The sequence below is a fragment of the Lissotriton helveticus genome, chromosome 2_1 (assembly GCF_964261635.1).
Source record: "Lissotriton helveticus chromosome 2_1, aLisHel1.1, whole genome shotgun sequence".
Classification (NCBI taxonomy): Eukaryota; Metazoa; Chordata; class Amphibia; order Caudata; family Salamandridae; genus Lissotriton; species Lissotriton helveticus.
The window spans coordinates 1,680,053,613-1,680,072,026 of record NC_136059.1 but is presented as its reverse complement, the minus strand read 5'-3'; the positions used below and the strand labels follow the sequence as shown (position 1 = coordinate 1,680,072,026).

At 44.2% G+C, this 18,414-nt stretch overlaps 1 long non-coding RNA gene across 1 annotated transcript in view; it reads right to left on the bottom strand.

Annotated features, from left to right (window-relative positions):
- LOC144819899 (uncharacterized) overlaps positions 1–18,414 on the bottom strand; it is a 61,829-nt gene that overhangs the window by 13,291 nt on the left and 30,124 nt on the right. The window contains exon 2 of the long non-coding RNA XR_013607615.1: positions 6,810–6,848. This is a non-coding gene — a long non-coding RNA (uncharacterized LOC144819899). The remainder of the gene's footprint in view (positions 1–6,809; positions 6,849–18,414) is intronic.

Here is an 18,414-nt window from a genome sequence, read left to right as displayed (position 1 = left end):
CAAACCAGCAAGTTACTGGTGGTGCCTGTTTGAACAGGGTGGTCACTCCTTGACCACAAGGGAGATGTCTTCTGTCTTCTTGTCGATATAGAAAGTTGAAGGTCCAAGAGTTTCATTTCAGAGTTTCGTTCCAGGATAATCTAATGTCTCTAGACACAGCTCCTATCTTTATACTAATCTAAGGGGCTGGATTACCTGCTAGGTCCCTCCTATGGGTGGACCCTGAGAAGGGGGTGGTTACACCCCTTTCTCTTTGTTCAGTTTCATGCCAGAGCGGGGCTGGAGTGCCCCGGCAACTGGTTTGAACTGGGCTATGCATGGAGCACCTTGTGTGCCCCAGGCAGTGTCTCGTTTTGCAGCCCTCCCTGCCCCAATACACTAAAAGCCTGTCTGGGTGGGTGCTAGCACCTCCCAAGGCAGGAAACCTATTGTCTAGGCTTCCCCTCCCGGAGTTTCATCCAGCAGCAGGAGGTCAGACTCGTGTCTGTGGCAGCAGCATCCATTTTGCGATGCTGAGGCTCTGTTTAACTTTAACAGGGTAAAGCAGTAACCAACATGTCTTCTCCCTCTAGAAGGGTGGAATGCTCCCACCGCCGCCAGAACTGGTGGGGGGGTAGTATTCCAAAGTGTTTGACACCTTACAAGACATCCATACTAATATTATAAAGAGAGAGCCCAAACCTTTGAGGCGGGTAATCTCAGTAACCACAGCACCAATCACAACACCCAATACAGCGTTGGAAAGGGCAGTTGCAGCAGAAGGACATAGGCTATGCAGACGGATAAAAAAATTTTATTAAAAAATTACAAAAAACTACATCATCCAGAAGGCCGAGGGCCAAAATGACATCAAAGAGGAAATGATGTAATAATGTGACTCACTATATTGAGACTGAGAGCCTGGAGCCAAATTGATCGTGAACAAGGGATATGCTATCCAGAAACGCGTAAATTTGTGCCTGCCTCCTTGAGAAACTCAGTGCTGTGAGGATTAAATAAAAAAGCACATAAGTGAAGACAAACGCGAGTTCGTCCCGTTCTTCTCCCAGTTGGGGGAATTGGTTGTGGATTTAAATGCGGTGTGGTTCTGCCGCGGGGATTTACAAACCGGCGAGAGAGCGCTGCAAATTCTGGCGGAAAGGAACCGAGGGGTATCAATATATATATATATATATATATATATCCAAGAAAAAGTTTTGGCATTTAAGCTGAGGTGGCCTCTGTTAGCGGCGGGCCATGGACAGGGTCGCCACTCCCTATAAACCAAACACACACGTTCACGTTTTTCCAAAGAACGAAGTCCAGGCCAATACAGCGTTGGAAAGGGCAGTTGCAGCAGAAGGACATAGGCTATGCAGACGGATAAAAAAATTTTATTAAAAAATTACAAAAAACTACATCATCCAGAAGGCCGAGGGCCAAAATGACATCAAAGAGGAAATGATGTAATAATGTGACTCACTATATTGAGACTGAGAGCCTGGAGCCAAATTGATCGTGAACAAGGGATATGCTATCCAGAAACGCGTAAATTTGTGCCTGCCTCCTTGAGAAACTCAGTGCTGTGAGGATTAAATAAAAAAGCACATAAGTGAAGACAAACGCGAGTTCGTCCCGTTCTTCTCCCAGTTGGGGGAATTGGTTGTGGATTTAAATGCGGTGTGGTTCTGCCGCGGGGATTTACAAACCGGCGAGAGAGCGCTGCAAATTCTGGCGGAAAGGAACCGAGGGGTATCAATATATATATATATATATATATATATATATATATATATACTAGCAGCCCGTCCGGACGTTGTCCGGGTAGTGTGTAATGTGTGTGTTCAGATACGGTCATTAGCGTGTTCCCCTGCTTGAGGCCCAGCTGCAGCCCTGGTTGATGGTAGCAGGCGCGTGTCCCCCCGCTTGAGGCCCAGCTGCAGCCCTGGTTCATGTTAGCAGGCGCATGTAATTAGTGTAGTGATCCGCCGCCTGAGCCCGGCTACAGCCCAGGCTCATGTTAGCAGGCGCGTGTAATTTGGTTTAATGTGACAGTTCAGTAACAGCGCGCATGAGAGAATGCAGTAATTGTCCCCGCAGACACGCTCACACATTACACACATTCCATTTCATACCCGGACAACGTCGGGACGGGCTGCTAGTGTTTTGATAAAGCCAAACCAAAGTTAGCATTAACCACGAGGATTATAATGCAGTTAAGAGTATATGGTATGGCTATATCATAGAACAGCTATAAGGACAGGCTTCGGAAAGCTGCAGAGGGGCTCAGCTCATGCTAGGGCACCCTCTCTCATAAAACCAAGCACTCTGCCTCCAGGATTTTTAAGGCCTGCCATGGGAGTGACTTATAGGTTACTATGTGTCTATATAGAAGGTAGATATAGATATACTATATCTAAGTAATGGGTGATTACACCACCTTACCCAAGCTGAGTGATCAGCCTGTGGTGTCAGTTTGGATGGCCAGCCAGGGGTGGCATAATACATGTTGCAGCCCCTGGTAGGCCTTGGATGCACCTATGCCCTGGGTACCTATGGTACACTATACAGGGGCTCAAAAAGGTGACCCAATATGTACCTAAAGTACATGGTATCAATTTAGAGAGAGAGCAGCTGGGCTGTGGATCTGATTAGCAGGCCCACAGCCACACTAAAGTCGAAAAACCAGAGAATCACAGCAAAAAGTGGGGGTGACCATAGGAAGCAGACCCTACTCTCCTACAGATACTGTATCCACCAGAAAAAAGTGTTACCGAAGGTAAGTAACTTGTACTTTTAAGCAGCTTCATTTTCTTTAAAAAAAATATAGGCACATGCCTTGACCAAACTTCCACCCAGTCACATTGGTTTTCTCACAGTGAGAAGGAGTTGGCTAAAAATGATGAGATTTAAAAATGGCCACATTCTGCACCAGAAATTCCACATGTAAAATAATGTTGGCAGCCATGTTTATGAAGACGCTCAAGCTGTGTAAAAATTAGATTAGAGCTTGGTGAGCGTCAACAGCACAAGACACTGCTGCAGAATTAGATCGAGGCACATGAGGATAGCTATGTGGGAACCTGGGCATAGTTTTAAAAATAGGGGACCCCTACCAAACCAATATGCTTGCTATGCGCAGGGACAAAAAATAGGTAAGTAAAGAAACCAATAGCAAGCTTCTCTATAATCACATGAAAATATTCTAAGTACAAATTAATATTAAGCGCACGATATACCATACAATTAATAGCCACACAATATTATCAAAATATATTCATTTAATTAAATTTCTTTTTAGTTAATTTGATTTGATTTTCAAACGGTATATATTTACAAAAATAGATAACAACACCAGTGGTAGACAAACATAAAATAGGATCGTTTATGACCAATAAAGCTGACAGCACCTAGAATATTTCCATATGATTATAGAGAAGCTTGCTATTGGTTTCTTTACTTACCTGGGAACTGGGCATAGACCAATGCATGAGGGAAGGTGAGAGCATGCAAGTGAACCTGCTGCACCCGTCACACTGGGATCCTGTAGGTGCAGCTGGTGGACATCTGCACCCCCACCCAGTGTGGAGCTCATGTTCCACCTATATAGATGCCTGATGATCTTTCGCAAGAAGATGGAAGGAATAGCTCACAACGTAGGGGAGTGCATATACCTATTTGTCTTCTGAGGGAACAATGACTGTAGCCTGAGGCTGCTGCATCAAATCCATCCTTGTGTACCCTTGAAGTTGAGCTGCTCTTACAGGCTATATGCGTCACACGTCCATCCACTCACTTTTGGGTTTGCCAGATCCACCCAAGCATGGAGTGGTGATAGCAGGAGGACTGACAGCTGGAACTGTAGTAGATGACAGCAGTGCGTATGATGGACTGAAGAAGGAGGGCAACTGGCATGAGTTATATCCTTTGACAGCAGTACTCAGTGTGACCACAGCAGGAACTGACCGTATATGATAGCAGAAACAGTCGCTTGAGGTGACAAGAGCACAAGTTGCAGGGCATGGCAGCATTAAGACCTGAAGGTGCTGAATGTAAGACTTAGTGATAGCAGCAAGGCTCCAAGATATGACAAAAGTAGGAGTTGTGGTAACAGCAGGACTCAGAGTGACAGCTCCAGAAGTTTCAGCATATGACAGAAGCATCTCAAGTAAACAAGTGTGACTACACACATACTGTAAAAATGTTACTTTCACAGATACACCCATATCAATGGATTGAGCATCTGCTCCAGAGAACCGCACATGACCTACAACCTGTGCTGTACATGTTCTGTAAGCGATAAACATTTGCACTACAGCTTCCATGCTGTATCTGTTCGAAATGGAGGTTGGCCTTATGCTATTGCTTCCTACTGAGAGCAAAGGAAGCATGTTTCTTGTTGTCAAGGAGAACCTGTTCTGTGAGAAAGAAAAGCTTGTATTCTAGGGGCCCAATATGTAGTGACATTGGCACTGTCCAGGATATAGGTGCTCTGTAAGAGCAGAAAGCATGCACTGCTGTCATCTTAGTTGCACCTGTTTTATAAGAGAACTGAGTTTGCATTGCTGCTGCCCTCTTTGTACCAGACCTATGAGAGGGAGAAATCCACATTTCTACTACTGCTTGACTCTTACCGTTTCTTGCAAGGGAGCTTTTGCAATTGCTGTCCTTTTTGTTGTTTTTACTTCTGCTGCCACATGCCCAGTGCCTAGTCTTTGTGCTAGGGATGCTGCCAATGCCATGATGTGCCTGTGGGATGTTTTAGGGATGCTTCCAATAAACCAGGTGACTTTATAGAAGCCAAAAAATGACATAAATCTGGCCTGATAAGGACCATCCTGAGTGGGCAGAGTCTACAGCCTGCTTGGCAGAGCTGTAGGTATCATTGGTGCTGCAGCTGCATTAGAGGCCCAAGGCATACTTCTTGTGCCAGTGTTTCTTTGAACCTTGGAGTAATGGTCCAAGGGAGGGTAAAAATAAAGCAGAAGAAACACATTGATGAGAAGAGGAGAGATGAGAGAAATGATGAGTGATGGGAGGGAGACGGATGGTGTGAGACATGAGCCAAGGGTGTTAGTAAAGATCAGAGGTGGCAGCAAAGCAGTAGCTATCATTAGTGAAACAAGTGCAGTGACACTTTAGCCCCAGGGGCTCAGCGCATCGCAAATCTTTTTTTTGTTTTTAAATATCTTTTTTAGGTTGAAATTTTCAGAGTAACCACATTGGAAAAACCCCATAAGGAACTGTGGTATGGAGGGCACATACATAGTTAGCAATACATTATAGTGCAGTAAGTTTATATGCAAAAGATGGTAAATAAAGCAGCCAGGCACAGTTTCTTACCCTCCCCTCTATTGCCACAGACTAATTTACTGGCCACTCGGCCCTGGGACCCCACATGGTTCTCATTCATCCAAGGGTCCAGCGAGCTGTTCCGACCATCATCTACAAGATCAAGTCCATAGTAGCTGATCTACCGGCCCTGTATCTTACAGAGCTTTCTGGGGCAGCCCCTACTGGCACATGTGACCTTCTCGGCCGCCATGTAAAGGTCCATACCTCTCCTCCACTCTTGAATGGTCGGAACTTCTGCCACCCCTGGCCTCAGCGCTACATCTAATTTTGCAACTACTTGGCCCAGAGGGCTGAAGAGAAGGTGGGATCTTGGAATATCTATGTCGTTTGGGATACCCAATATGACGTATGTGGGTTCAGCTGGGAGCACAAGCTCCAGGACCTTACCAAGTTCCTCCAGGATTGCATCACAATACCCCACTGCATCACCAATCTGATTGTTTTACAATAAAAAAGTGAGGATGGGGGCTCATTTTCCTTGCTAGTATTAGGGCAGATGGTGCTCTCGGTGCACAAAAGGGGGCAGAATGCAATAGCTCATATTCTTTCACAAAGAAACCAGACTTGTTTCGAAATTGAAGGGATGATCAGACTTGGTTGGGAAGGAGTGAAAGAAGAGGAGGTAGCCTGCTTCTCAGGGCTAGAGCCATCATTAGTGCAACAGGTGATGCATAGGGGCCCACGAGCACCCCAATTATGGGGATGAGCGTTTTTGGTCAATTCTGTTCTTTTTTGATGTTGTTGCTTTTTTAGAAGTACCACATTTAGTGTGGATTACGAGCTACAGAAAACACCCCTGAAATAATCTCATGATCTCCACCCCCTGCGATCATCCTTCACCCTCCTAAATCCGGAAATCCTTACCATAAAGTTTTGGAGGGGGGCGCAACTTCAAAACATTCTTCTTAGAGAGGGCTCAGAGGAAAAAAGTTTTAAGAACTCTGATATAAAGCCAGATGTATTCCGGACCCGGCTCTAAATATTTCCCCAGGAAGGATTGTGGAGCACCGTTGTGCAGGAGGCTCGATTTGGGCTTAAAAGCGACTCTATCTTTGCTGCCCATGGGTTCTTCTTTAACACTGGGGATGAATTGGCAGATAGTACTCGTGCCAACGGTATGGGGAAGTGGCTGTGTTTGCCTTGTCAAGTCCTAAGTTGTGGCTCTAGTGGGAATCTAAAGGGCCCAAGTCAGCTTTTCATGGCGATGGTGCTTGAAGGGCAGGCTGGTGGTTAACCATGATTTTGAGAAATTTCAGAGAGAAAATGTATGTCTATCTTGTATTAATATGGATTTTCAATGTGTGCAATACAAATATTTTGAAGGGCGTCTGTATCAAGAAGTTTTGATTATGTGTCATTTGACAAAAGAAATATGGATTGAGATGGTTTCATTCTCAAAATCAAGTTTAGTGGTATCAAGCTATTTCATTGCTGTGCTGATGCGGTGGGGCATGGGGTTGATTTAAAGTACTCACCCAGATGTCATCCCGACTCAACGATGGCGGGTTCATTACCTGTGCAAAATATGAACTCAGTTCAGTTTCAATTTGACACTTTATTCTGAAGCTTTTCCCATCCATAAAAGTACTTGCATCTAACAATCAACATTTCATCCAGTTAAAAGCATACGGGAAATATTATCAAGAAAAAGTTATAAATAACAGCAAATTATTAAAAATAAAGTGCCGCGTGCTTTCACAAAGTCTTCTGATTAACCTGCTTAGAAACATGTTTCATTGTCAGATTATTATATATCGGAAAAAACATATCTATGCATAACACTAAGTATTAAAAAGAGTGAGGAATTACATTATAAAATAGCAGCAGATTGTTAAAATAATAAAGTGCCACATGCCCTCACAGCATGTCTTAAAAATGAACCTACATGTAAACATGTTTCACTATCAGACAGTTGGATAATAGATAAAAGCATTGCTCCACTCTGCCTAATATCACGGTATCTCCTTTACAAAGTGGAATAAAAAATAACCTTGTATACATTTCATAAAATTTACAAAAAAGTAAGAAATGTATCATAGTTTGGCCTGACTTATTGTTACACTGGCAAGGAATAGCAGCAAGGTTTGGTTGATACCCAAAAGGTAAAGACAGTACATATTTGACGGTGTCAGCTCGAAACCTAAATAACAGAGAGCGCTCCCATCTTCTGCAGGACTGTTCTAGGTAGACGGGTGATGACGGCGAAATACTCAAAGACAAGTATGCGGTTATCAACGGTTTCCCTGCTGCACTTCTAAAATAATTACAAAAAGGGGGTGGTGATGGACAGAGTATCTGAGTTAATCAGAACACTCCTACCCAGTCAACAGATCAGGGCTTGATCCATCACCGTTTTTTAGCTCACTGCACCATCCCAGTTCAGAACCTGGCTATATGCAAATTAGTCTGTCCCTGGCCCAGTGCATCATGGGAACAGGGCAGACCAAACTACCAAGCCAATTCTTCACTGGAAAGGAAACAAGCTTCCGGGGACCGGTTTCTGGCATTACAGCCGTCTTCGGCCCGGCTTGCTTGAATCCTGATGGTGCAATGAGCAAGGGACTCATGTCTGAGCATACCCTTCCACACTCATGGTGGCCAAAATAATTACAAAAAGGGGGTGGTGATGGACAGAGTATCTGAGTTAATCAGAACACTCCTACCCAGTCAACAGATCAGGGCTTGATCCATCACCGTTTTTTAGCTCACTGCACCATCCCAGTTCAGAACCTGGCTATATGCAAATTAGTCTGTCCCTGGCCCAGTGCATCATGGGAACAGGGCAGACCAAACTACCAAGCCAATTCTTCACTGGAAAGGAAACAAGCTTCCGGGGACCGGTTTCTGGCATTACAGCCGTCTTCGGCCCGGCTTGCTTGAATCCTGATGGTGCAATGAGCAAGGGACTCATGTCTGAGCATACCCTTCCACACTCATGGTGGCCAAAATAATTACAAAAAGGGGGTGGTGATGGACAGAGTATCTGAGTTAATCAGAACACTCCTACCCAGTCAACAGATCAGGGCTTGATCCATCACCGTTTTTTAGCTCACTGCACCATCCCAGTTCAGAACCTGGCTATATGCAAATTAGTCTGTCCCTGGCCCAGTGCATCATGGGAACAGGGCAGACCAAACTACCAAGCCAATTCTTCACTGGAAAGGAAACAAGCTTCCGGGGACCGGTTTCTGGCATTACAGCCGTCTTCGGCCCGGCTTGCTTGAATCCTGATGGTGCAATGAGCAAGGGACTCATGTCTGAGCATACCCTTCCACACTCATGGTGGCCAAAATAATTACAAAAAGGGGGTGGTGATGGACAGAGTATCTGAGTTAATCAGAACACTCCTACCCAGTCAACAGATCAGGGCTTGATCCATCACCGTTTTTTAGCTCACTGCACCATCCCAGTTCAGAACCTGGCTATATGCAAATTAGTCTGTCCCTGGCCCAGTGCATCATGGGAACAGGGCAGACCAAACTACCAAGCCAATTCTTCACTGGAAAGGAAACAAGCTTCCGGGGACCGGTTTCTGGCATTACAGCCGTCTTCGGCCCGGCTTGCTTGAATCCTGATGGTGCAATGAGCAAGGGACTCATGTCTGAGCATACCCTTCCACACTCATGGTGGCCAAAATAATTACAAAAAGGGGGTGGTGATGGACAGAGTATCTGAGTTAATCAGAACACTCCTACCCAGTCAACAGATCAGGGCTTGATCCATCACCGTTTTTTAGCTCACTGCACCATCCCAGTTCAGAACCTGGCTATATGCAAATTAGTCTGTCCCTGGCCCAGTGCATCATGGGAACAGGGCAGACCAAACTACCAAGCCAATTCTTCACTGGAAAGGAAACAAGCTTCCGGGGACCGGTTTCTGGCATTACAGCCGTCTTCGGCCCGGCTTGCTTGAATCCTGATGGTGCAATGAGCAAGGGACTCATGTCTGAGCATACCCTTCCACACTCATGGTGGCCAAAATAATTACAAAAAGGGGGTGGTGATGGACAGAGTATCTGAGTTAATCAGAACACTCCTACCCAGTCAACAGATCAGGGCTTGATCCATCACCGTTTTTTAGCTCACTGCACCATCCCAGTTCAGAACCTGGCTATATGCAAATTAGTCTGTCCCTGGCCCAGTGCATCATGGGAACAGGGCAGACCAAACTACCAAGCCAATTCTTCACTGGAAAGGAAACAAGCTTCCGGGGACCGGTTTCTGGCATTACAGCCGTCTTCGGCCCGGCTTGCTTGAATCCTGATGGTGCAATGAGCAAGGGACTCATGTCTGAGCATACCCTTCCACACTCATGGTGGCCAAAATAATTACAAAAAGGGGGTGGTGATGGACAGAGTATCTGAGTTAATCAGAACACTCCTACCCAGTCAACAGATCAGGGCTTGATCCATCACCGTTTTTCAAGCAAGCCGGGCCGAAGACGCCTGAAATGGCAGAAACCGGTCCCCGGAAGCTTGTTTCCTTCCCAGTGTAAGAATTGGCTTTTGTAGTCTGGTCTGCCCTGTTCCCATGATGCACTGGGCCAGGGACAGACTAATTTGCATACAGCCAGGTTCTGAAACTGGGATGGTGCAATGAGCTAAAAAACGGTGTTGGATCTAGCCCTGATCTCTTGACTGGGTGAGAGTACTCTGCTTAATTCAGAGACTCTGTCCATCACCACCCCTTGTTGTAAATAATTTTGTCCACCCTAAGCGTGGAAGGGTATACTCAGATGTGAGTCCCTTGCTCATTGCACCATCAGGATTCAAGCAAGCCGGGCCGAAGACGCCTGAAATGGCAGAAACCGGTCCCCGGAAGCTTGTTTCCTTCCCAGTGTAAGAATTGGCTTTTGTAGTCTGGTCTGCCCTGTTCCCATGATGCACTGGGCCAGGGACAGACTAATTTGCATACAGCCAGGTTCTGAAACTGGGATGGTGCAATGAGCTAAAAAACGGTGTTGGATCTAGCCCTGATCTCTTGACTGGGTGAGAGTACTCTGCTTAATTCAGAGACTCTGTCCATCACCACCCCTTGTTGTAAATAATTTTGTCCACCCTAAGCGTGGAAGGGTATACTCAGATGTGAGTCCCTTGCTCATTGCACCATCAGGATTCAAGCAAGCCGGGCCGAAGACGCCTGAAATGGCAGAAACCGGTCCCCGGAAGCTTGTTTCCTTCCCAGTGTAAGAATTGGCTTTTGTAGTCTGGTCTGCCCTGTTCCCATGATGCACTGGGCCAGGGACAGACTAATTTGCATACAGCCAGGTTCTGAAACTGGGATGGTGCAATGAGCTAAAAAACGGTGTTGGATCTAGCCCTGATCTCTTGACTGGGTGAGAGTACTCTGCTTAATTCAGAGACTCTGTCCATCACCACCCCTTGTTGTAAATAATTTTGTCCACCCTAAGCGTGGAAGGGTATACTCAGATGTGAGTCCCTTGCTCATTGCACCATCAGGATTCAAGCAAGCCGGGCCGAAGACGCCTGAAATGGCAGAAACCGGTCCCCGGAAGCTTGTTTCCTTCCCAGTGTAAGAATTGGCTTTTGTAGTCTGGTCTGCCCTGTTCCCATGATGCACTGGGCCAGGGACAGACTAATTTGCATACAGCCAGGTTCTGAAACTGGGATGGTGCAATGAGCTAAAAAACGGTGTTGGATCTAGCCCTGATCTCTTGACTGGGTGAGAGTACTCTGCTTAATTCAGAGACTCTGTCCATCACCACCCCTTGTTGTAAATAATTTTGTCCACCCTAAGCGTGGAAGGGTATACTCAGATGTGAGTCCCTTGCTCATTGCACCATCAGGATTCAAGCAAGCCGGGCCGAAGACGCCTGAAATGGCAGAAACCGGTCCCCGGAAGCTTGTTTCCTTCCCAGTGTAAGAATTGGCTTTTGTAGTCTGGTCTGCCCTGTTCCCATGATGCACTGGGCCAGGGACAGACTAATTTGCATACAGCCAGGTTCTGAAACTGGGATGGTGCAATGAGCTAAAAAACGGTGTTGGATCTAGCCCTGATCTCTTGACTGGGTGAGAGTACTCTGCTTAATTCAGAGACTCTGTCCATCACCACCCCTTGTTGTAAATAATTTTGCACTTCTAAAATGACTTTCCCGCACTAGATCATAATAAACTAAGGGGACTTCCTTTTTATTAAAAGTGGGGCATACAACTCTGTCTGTAAAAACTCTCTCCATACCAATGTTTTCAAATTTCGTTTTAAAATATGGCAGTCACAGAATTCGGAGGCAGTTTTGCACAAAAAGCATTCATTTATTATATCTCTTGTAAGTACTGCTTGCTCTTTACTCCAAATTGATAGTCAGAATAATAATAGACTCACTCTAATAAAATCGATTATATATACAAAAAAATGAGCTCTTTGTGACAGATAATATGGGGGGAGGAAAGTGGTAAACCGTGTAATCGCCTTCAGAACCTATTTTCTTCAAATTGTATATTTTTGTAGTTGTTTGTGCCCTCCAAATTGCAGAACCGTAGGTGGCAATTAAGACACATTGGGATTTATAGATTTGCAGCATGGCTTTCAGTTGCCCCCCCCCACCATGGGGTTGAGGAAGGGAGAATAGTGAACCAATTGCCTTTGAGATTAGCATTCTACGGTGTGCATATTAGGCGACCAGACTCCAGAGGCCGAAAACATAACTTCTAAATATGGGAAAGTCTTAACACTTATTAGAGAATTATCACCTACTTGCATAGTGGACAGTTGAATGCAGTGTGGATCGCATGCCATAATATGCGAGTTTGTAAAGTTGGTTCGGAGATCTAAATTAGACATAACATCAATAAATGATGATACTAGGAGGCGTAGTGCATTGGGAGTCCAAGCCATTAGCACTGTCTAACTGGCTCTCATGTTCCTATGGAGAAATGCAAGAAAATGAACAAGGGGGGCATCCAAACCCTTAAGCAACAACATGTGCCATAATTTTGTTCGATTCACGCAGTCGAAAGCGGCGCTTAAATCCATAAAAGCTATATATAAAGGCATATGCTTGGTGACTGTGTATTTACCTATTAGTAAGTTCAAATTGGCACATAGCTCAATTTTCCCAACCTTGCTTCTAAATCTCATTCTGGGAAGGATGTAAGATGGACTTTGCTTGGGCCCACTCCTGTATTCTATTATGAATGACACGTCCCAAGACTTTTTCAGTTGTATCAATCAATGATATTGGTCCATAACAACGGGGGGTCTTCTCGATTGCCTTTCTTAAATATAGGGACGATAATAGAGGTGCGCCAGGAGTCCGGGATATCTGTATGTGGCAATTTATTAATTGCATTAGTTAAAATGGGAGGCCATAACTGGGTATTGAGTTTGAATAAATGGATTGGTACTCCATCAGGCCCCGGCGCTTTACCACCCATACTTTGAGTAAGGGCCTTTTCTACCTCATCCACTGTGATCCTGACATCTATTAGCTTTTTGCTATCTATAGTAAAAATACACCTATGGGGGGACAGGGGGGGGGACGTAAACCTTGCTAAAATGATCTTCCAAGGATTCACTAATGATATGGCAAGAGATTAGAGAGACTGTCAGATTTCTACGTCTCATATCAGTGACTGAAGCCCAGAAGCGCTCTATCCTTCAAATTAGCTGCTTGTGCAAGTGTCTCCATTGATCTATTAGAACTTGTTGCCAGCGCTTAGCCGAAACAGCCTTGTAATGTTTCCTTAAAGCAGCGATTAGTTCTTTGTTTCTGCGCTTTTTCCCTGATGCTATCCTTAGTTATTGGTTAGCTGATCGTTATCTGTTAACTAGGTTCCGTCTGGACTTTTTCCACCTATTGCTAGCTGTTCCAAAAGGCAGCCACCGAGGTCAAGTGCTACCACCCTGCGGCTGCGACAACGTGTCTCCGCAGGATCTGGTGCACTTTTTATTTATTTGTCCTTTTTATGATATACCTCGGAGGTTTTATCTTAAGCCTATTCTTAAAAAACTGAATTTTAACCAAGTTAGACCTGCACTTTGTTATTTACAGCTGCTAACTCACGAATGCACTTTATTTGTAATCGGCTTCTTAAAATTGGCCATAAAATTTAGAAATAGCATGGAGGGTTAATTGCATAGAACTGTTGTTAATGTATCTGATTAACGGTGATTGTAAACTCTGGATATGTGGCTTTTAGATATTTTATTTTATTTGTGTTTTTATTAAATTGTGCTTTTATGGTTGTTTTTGTATGAATAACCGAATAAAGATTTTGACTATGACTATGACTATTGGTTAGCTGCTGTGCAATCATGGTAGAACCAGCCATGCAGCTTAATAAATGGGCATATTGGTCTAAGAAGAGTGTTTTTTTATGCCTAGACAAAGATCACTAAAGGTACCTACTGTGTTGATAGCACTATCATTTTCTGATAGACAGACCTCCACTAATCTCCTATTTTCTTTCACAATTTTCTCTAGGGATTGGACTGGTTCGTGCATTCTCCATACCAATTTTAGATTGTCCGTTGAGGGTTGGAGGTCTCTAGCCCCTATCTTCCTCTCATAAACTTTCTTGGAGCGGTTAAAAAACAGTTTCAAGTGGAATATGGTCACTAAAGGTGGATTCAATACCTGAACCAGAAAGCAAGATGTGTTCTAGGCTCCTGGTGATAAATATAAAATTGATCGTAGAAGGAGACCTTTATAATTCGGTAGGGTAGTAACAATTTTCCCTTCATTTACCATAATGTCTAATAGGTCATGGGAATCCACTATCGACACCAGCTCCTTGCTTCTTGGGTCCAGCCCCCTGTGTAAAACCTAAAGTATTTCTAACGTTAGAGGGGTGGGCGTTGAAATCACCAGCAAGACAAAGATGTAATCCCTGGCCCTGAGTAATAATCCTGTCAGATAAGTTGGTAAGAAAAATAGTTAAATCTAATAATATTGGATTAGGTACATTGATAAAATCTTTATTATAAACGTTAACCAAGTAGAGATTAACATGGGTTTTCCAACAGAGCACATGAAAGCTAATACTGGCTGTCTCTAGGACCTCCACATGACCCCCAGAGCTATATTTAGCCATACTGATAGACCTCCTGATGCCCGGCCAACGCAGGAACCAATGGCTGGAATATTGTAGCATTGGTACCCATCAATAAAGGTGGGTGCCAACTCCCAAGTCTCCTGTAACATGATTAGATCATAGTTTTTAATAAAGGAAAGCCATTCTGGCACAAATAGCTTGGAGCAAATCCCTGCCACATTCCAAATCATAATACGCAACCTGTTATCCTGAACGGACGGCATAGTGGTGGTATGAGTAGCCATTGTTGCTAAACTAGGCAAGGAGTGTACGGGACAACCACTGGGAGTCATTCCGTGTCCTCCAAATTGCTAAGAACCTCAAATCTACTATTGCAACTCAGTGAGGACATTTCCCTATTAAGGAGATCAAGTGTGGTCGGGGGGGGCTACTTGCTTAAAACAATAGCCAAGGGGTAATAACACAATCTGGGAATTAGTGTGTGACAATGATTCTCCATATTTTAAAGTATTATAAACATGCATTGGTGCTCTAAAATTTACCACAATGCAGACTCCTAGAATATCCTTACGCCCCTGTCCCACTCACCCAACTTTCCTTAGCATAATTATTTCCTCCGCATTCCCAGTCTCAAAATGCTTATATTTGTTTGACCAATGTATAGTTTTGTTTTTTAGCTGTGGCCAAGGGTCAACTGAGCCCATCTTCATTGGAGGCACACCAGCCAGTATCAAGATATATGGGCAAGTAGCTGGAGGGAGATTCAGTGAATCTTTCAATTGGAACAGTCTTTTCCTTGGCTCCTCCAGAATAGTCAGTACGATTTGGTCTCAAGGGCACCGTTTCGCTAGCAGGATTGATGATACTAGGGAAAACTGTTTGTAAAACAGAGGGGCATATTATCAAGAACAGCGTTAAAATTATCGCCGCTTTAGCAGCAGGAAACTGCCGCTAAAGTGGCGATAATGGGCTTGATAATATGCCCTTGAGAATTCCAATAGAAGCCCATGTTCACACCAGAACATGGGCTTCTATGGGAATTCACAAGGGCATACTATCAAGCCCATTATTGTCGCTTTAGCTGCAGTTTTCTGCCGCTAAAGCGGCGATACTTGTAACGCCGTTTCTTGATAATATGCCCCAGAGTTCCTTCTAGGTAGTGTTTCATTAGTATAAATAGGCTCCCTCTGAGGTTTGAATATGATATCAGTATCACTGGCCGGCATTATTTGCAATTGGGTAGCATGAGTTGATATCAGGTTAGAACATACATAGGAGCTATTATTAGTTGTTTTGTTTGAGTCACAGCAATTGGCTAAGGATTTCTCAATTGATTCTAGCCGCCTCATAATTGGGTAAAGTTTTAATTCAAACATTGAATTGAGTAGGGAAGTCATAGCTCCTACTTCTTCATCATGAGGGGAATGCTCTGTTTGAGTTGCCTGAGACACACTGTGGGATTTAAGCCGATGTGGAATCAAACTCTGCTCACGGCTTCTCAGTAAATGCTTTTAAGATATAGCCACAGCACTGGCCCCATCTAGTAACCCCAGTTTGTTTCCTTCTTTTTTTAACAGGTTGGTTTGTATCTGAGGTTTAAGAGGAGACAATATGAGATACAGGCAATATGAGATACAGAGTCAAGGCACCCACTGGCTGTCGGTGGTGTTCTATGTAGGTATGATGTAGATAGAGCTGGACAAGTTGTACTAAGAGGAATAAAAACTGCATCAACTGTAGAGTATTTATGACAGCAAACCGGGTCCATAAAGAGTCTACCCTCGACCAGTACTATTTCATCAGAAATCACCCCAACTGCTTTTAGCCAGCATAGTGTCAATTGCAGTGGTGGTGTGAGTTGATATACCAGCCTCAGGGGCCTTTCGTTTACCCAGTGTCAAAAATAGGGAATTTAAAAAGGAAATACCTTTGGTCGGATGAATAATGGCCACGTAAGGATACTGAGTGATTCAAAAAGGACTCCAAAGAGAGTAGATTTAGATTTAGATTTAGTTTATTGTGTAGTTAATAAAAACTCACAATTTTGAAACGTACAAATATTTAAAAGAAGTCAATGGCTACATGTAAAACATAAAAAGAGCGGGTGGCTCACATAATTAAGATCATGATAGTCTCATTTTGGGTTTAGTAAAGTCCTTTGGGGTTAGGGGAACAAGGTGCTTGTAGATTTAGGAGTCAAGGGTCTTCGGTGAGGTTAGCGCTGTTTTGGTTTGGCTGGTGCTTCGAGTGAGACCCTCTGGCTGTTTAGTTTGGTCTGGTAGTCACTATGTCGAAATTTCTTGTTATTCTGCAGTTTAGCTGGGTTTCTTCAGGATTAAAACAAAGCATCACAGCTTGCCTGCAGTTTGTTATACCCTTCTGGTTCCATAGGACCCGAAGCAGAGAACGCCTTATATCCAAGAGGTTTGTGCAGATGCAGATGATATGTATGAGGTTCTCTTTCCCAGAAAGACAGAGTCGGCAGCGGTTTGCTGAGTTTTCCCTTTTCCATGGTGCCAGGTGGGGTGCTATAGGTATGTTGCTGAGGCGCATGTTGAGAAACTTGTTTTTCGTTTTCTGTGTGAGGCCCGTTGTTAAGTACTCTTGTGGTTTTAGAGCACTGTAGCCTTTCAACACTACCCATCCATGCGATCTCTTTGCTAGGGTGGCTTTGTCCTCAATGGACGAAACCATCTTGGTGACTTTCAACACCACTTTTTTGAAGGTGCTAGGATCAGTTGGTGACTCCCATAGGTTTGTTAATCCTAAGGTCTCCAGTGATTCCATTAAGTAATTCCTTGCAGGTGAGTTGTCTCTAACGGACAGTTCAGTCCAGAGGTGGGCATTTAAGGATCCTCGGTCGGCGTCTCTGATTTTCCGCCAACTTTTTATGTATGCGCCTCTTCTCTCCACCGTTTGTTTCTGCAATCCGAACTCAAGACGGATCTGAACGGGCGATGAGTATGTGGGAAGATGGGATATTTCTCCCACTACAGTGAAATTGTTAACTTTAGTGCCATTAGGGCATGGCACAAGACTCAATCAGCACGCAAGCTTCAGAAAAAAAGAAATGAATTTCGAGAAATTGGATTAAGAGGTGTGCATCCTGCTCCCCCATTTACAGTGCAGTTAACCAAAAAATGCCCTACACCAGGATAGCACCCAAAGATGAAGACAAAGAATATAGACGAAATGATGGCAACAAAACACGAGTCTGCACGCTAGGAACATCAACGTGGTTCATCAAGGACAGTGGCAGAGACGTCCAAGGATTTGATTTCAGACGGAAATGACATTTAACATTTACATTCTATAAGTTGCACACTATTTGGCATACCATTGTTTTACATTCGGTAATATTACCGTGAATTGCACTGAACGGTTAAATCCATTTGAACTGTATTATGGGAGCAGTAGTGTTTCATGAACAACACTTAACAAGTGACACCGGGAGGGCGGGAAATCTGAACCGTGAGCCTAATTGGGAAGTTGAAACCAGGGGTTTATAAGAGAGAGTTTCAGGGAGGGAGAGTAATGGGAAGTTTAGACGGAGGAAGAACGTACGGTTTTTAACAACAGCAGGCAGGTACGTGACAAGTTTAGCGCACTGCAAAGGCATGGTTCGGTGGACAGAGAACAAATGGTGTAGGGGTGGGTACAGAGAGAGGTGAAATTGTTAAATAGCTACGGTAGGGAAGTAAACGAGAGGGACAAGCCTCGGCGGTCTGCACACGGTTTACTACTTAAGGGTGTATGCAGAGGGTTTTGAATATGGAAAGGTCTTGAAGGGATACATTAGCAATACATTGTAAGGGAATATTTGAGAGGCATTGTGAGAAACTTGCACGTAAGGAACTGGGTGATGGGGAGGTTCAACAGTTTGTAAAATTGAATGTAAGGAACTGGGCGACGGGGAGGTTTCGACTGCTCGTAAAATAGGAATGTGGCAAGGATTTAAAGAGGGAGAAGTAAATTAATGAAACCGCCTGGTACTCAGGGACTCTCGTAATGCATAGATTTGTGGCGGAAAGCGTTTCAAATGTATAAATGTTTTCTGGAATCACGCA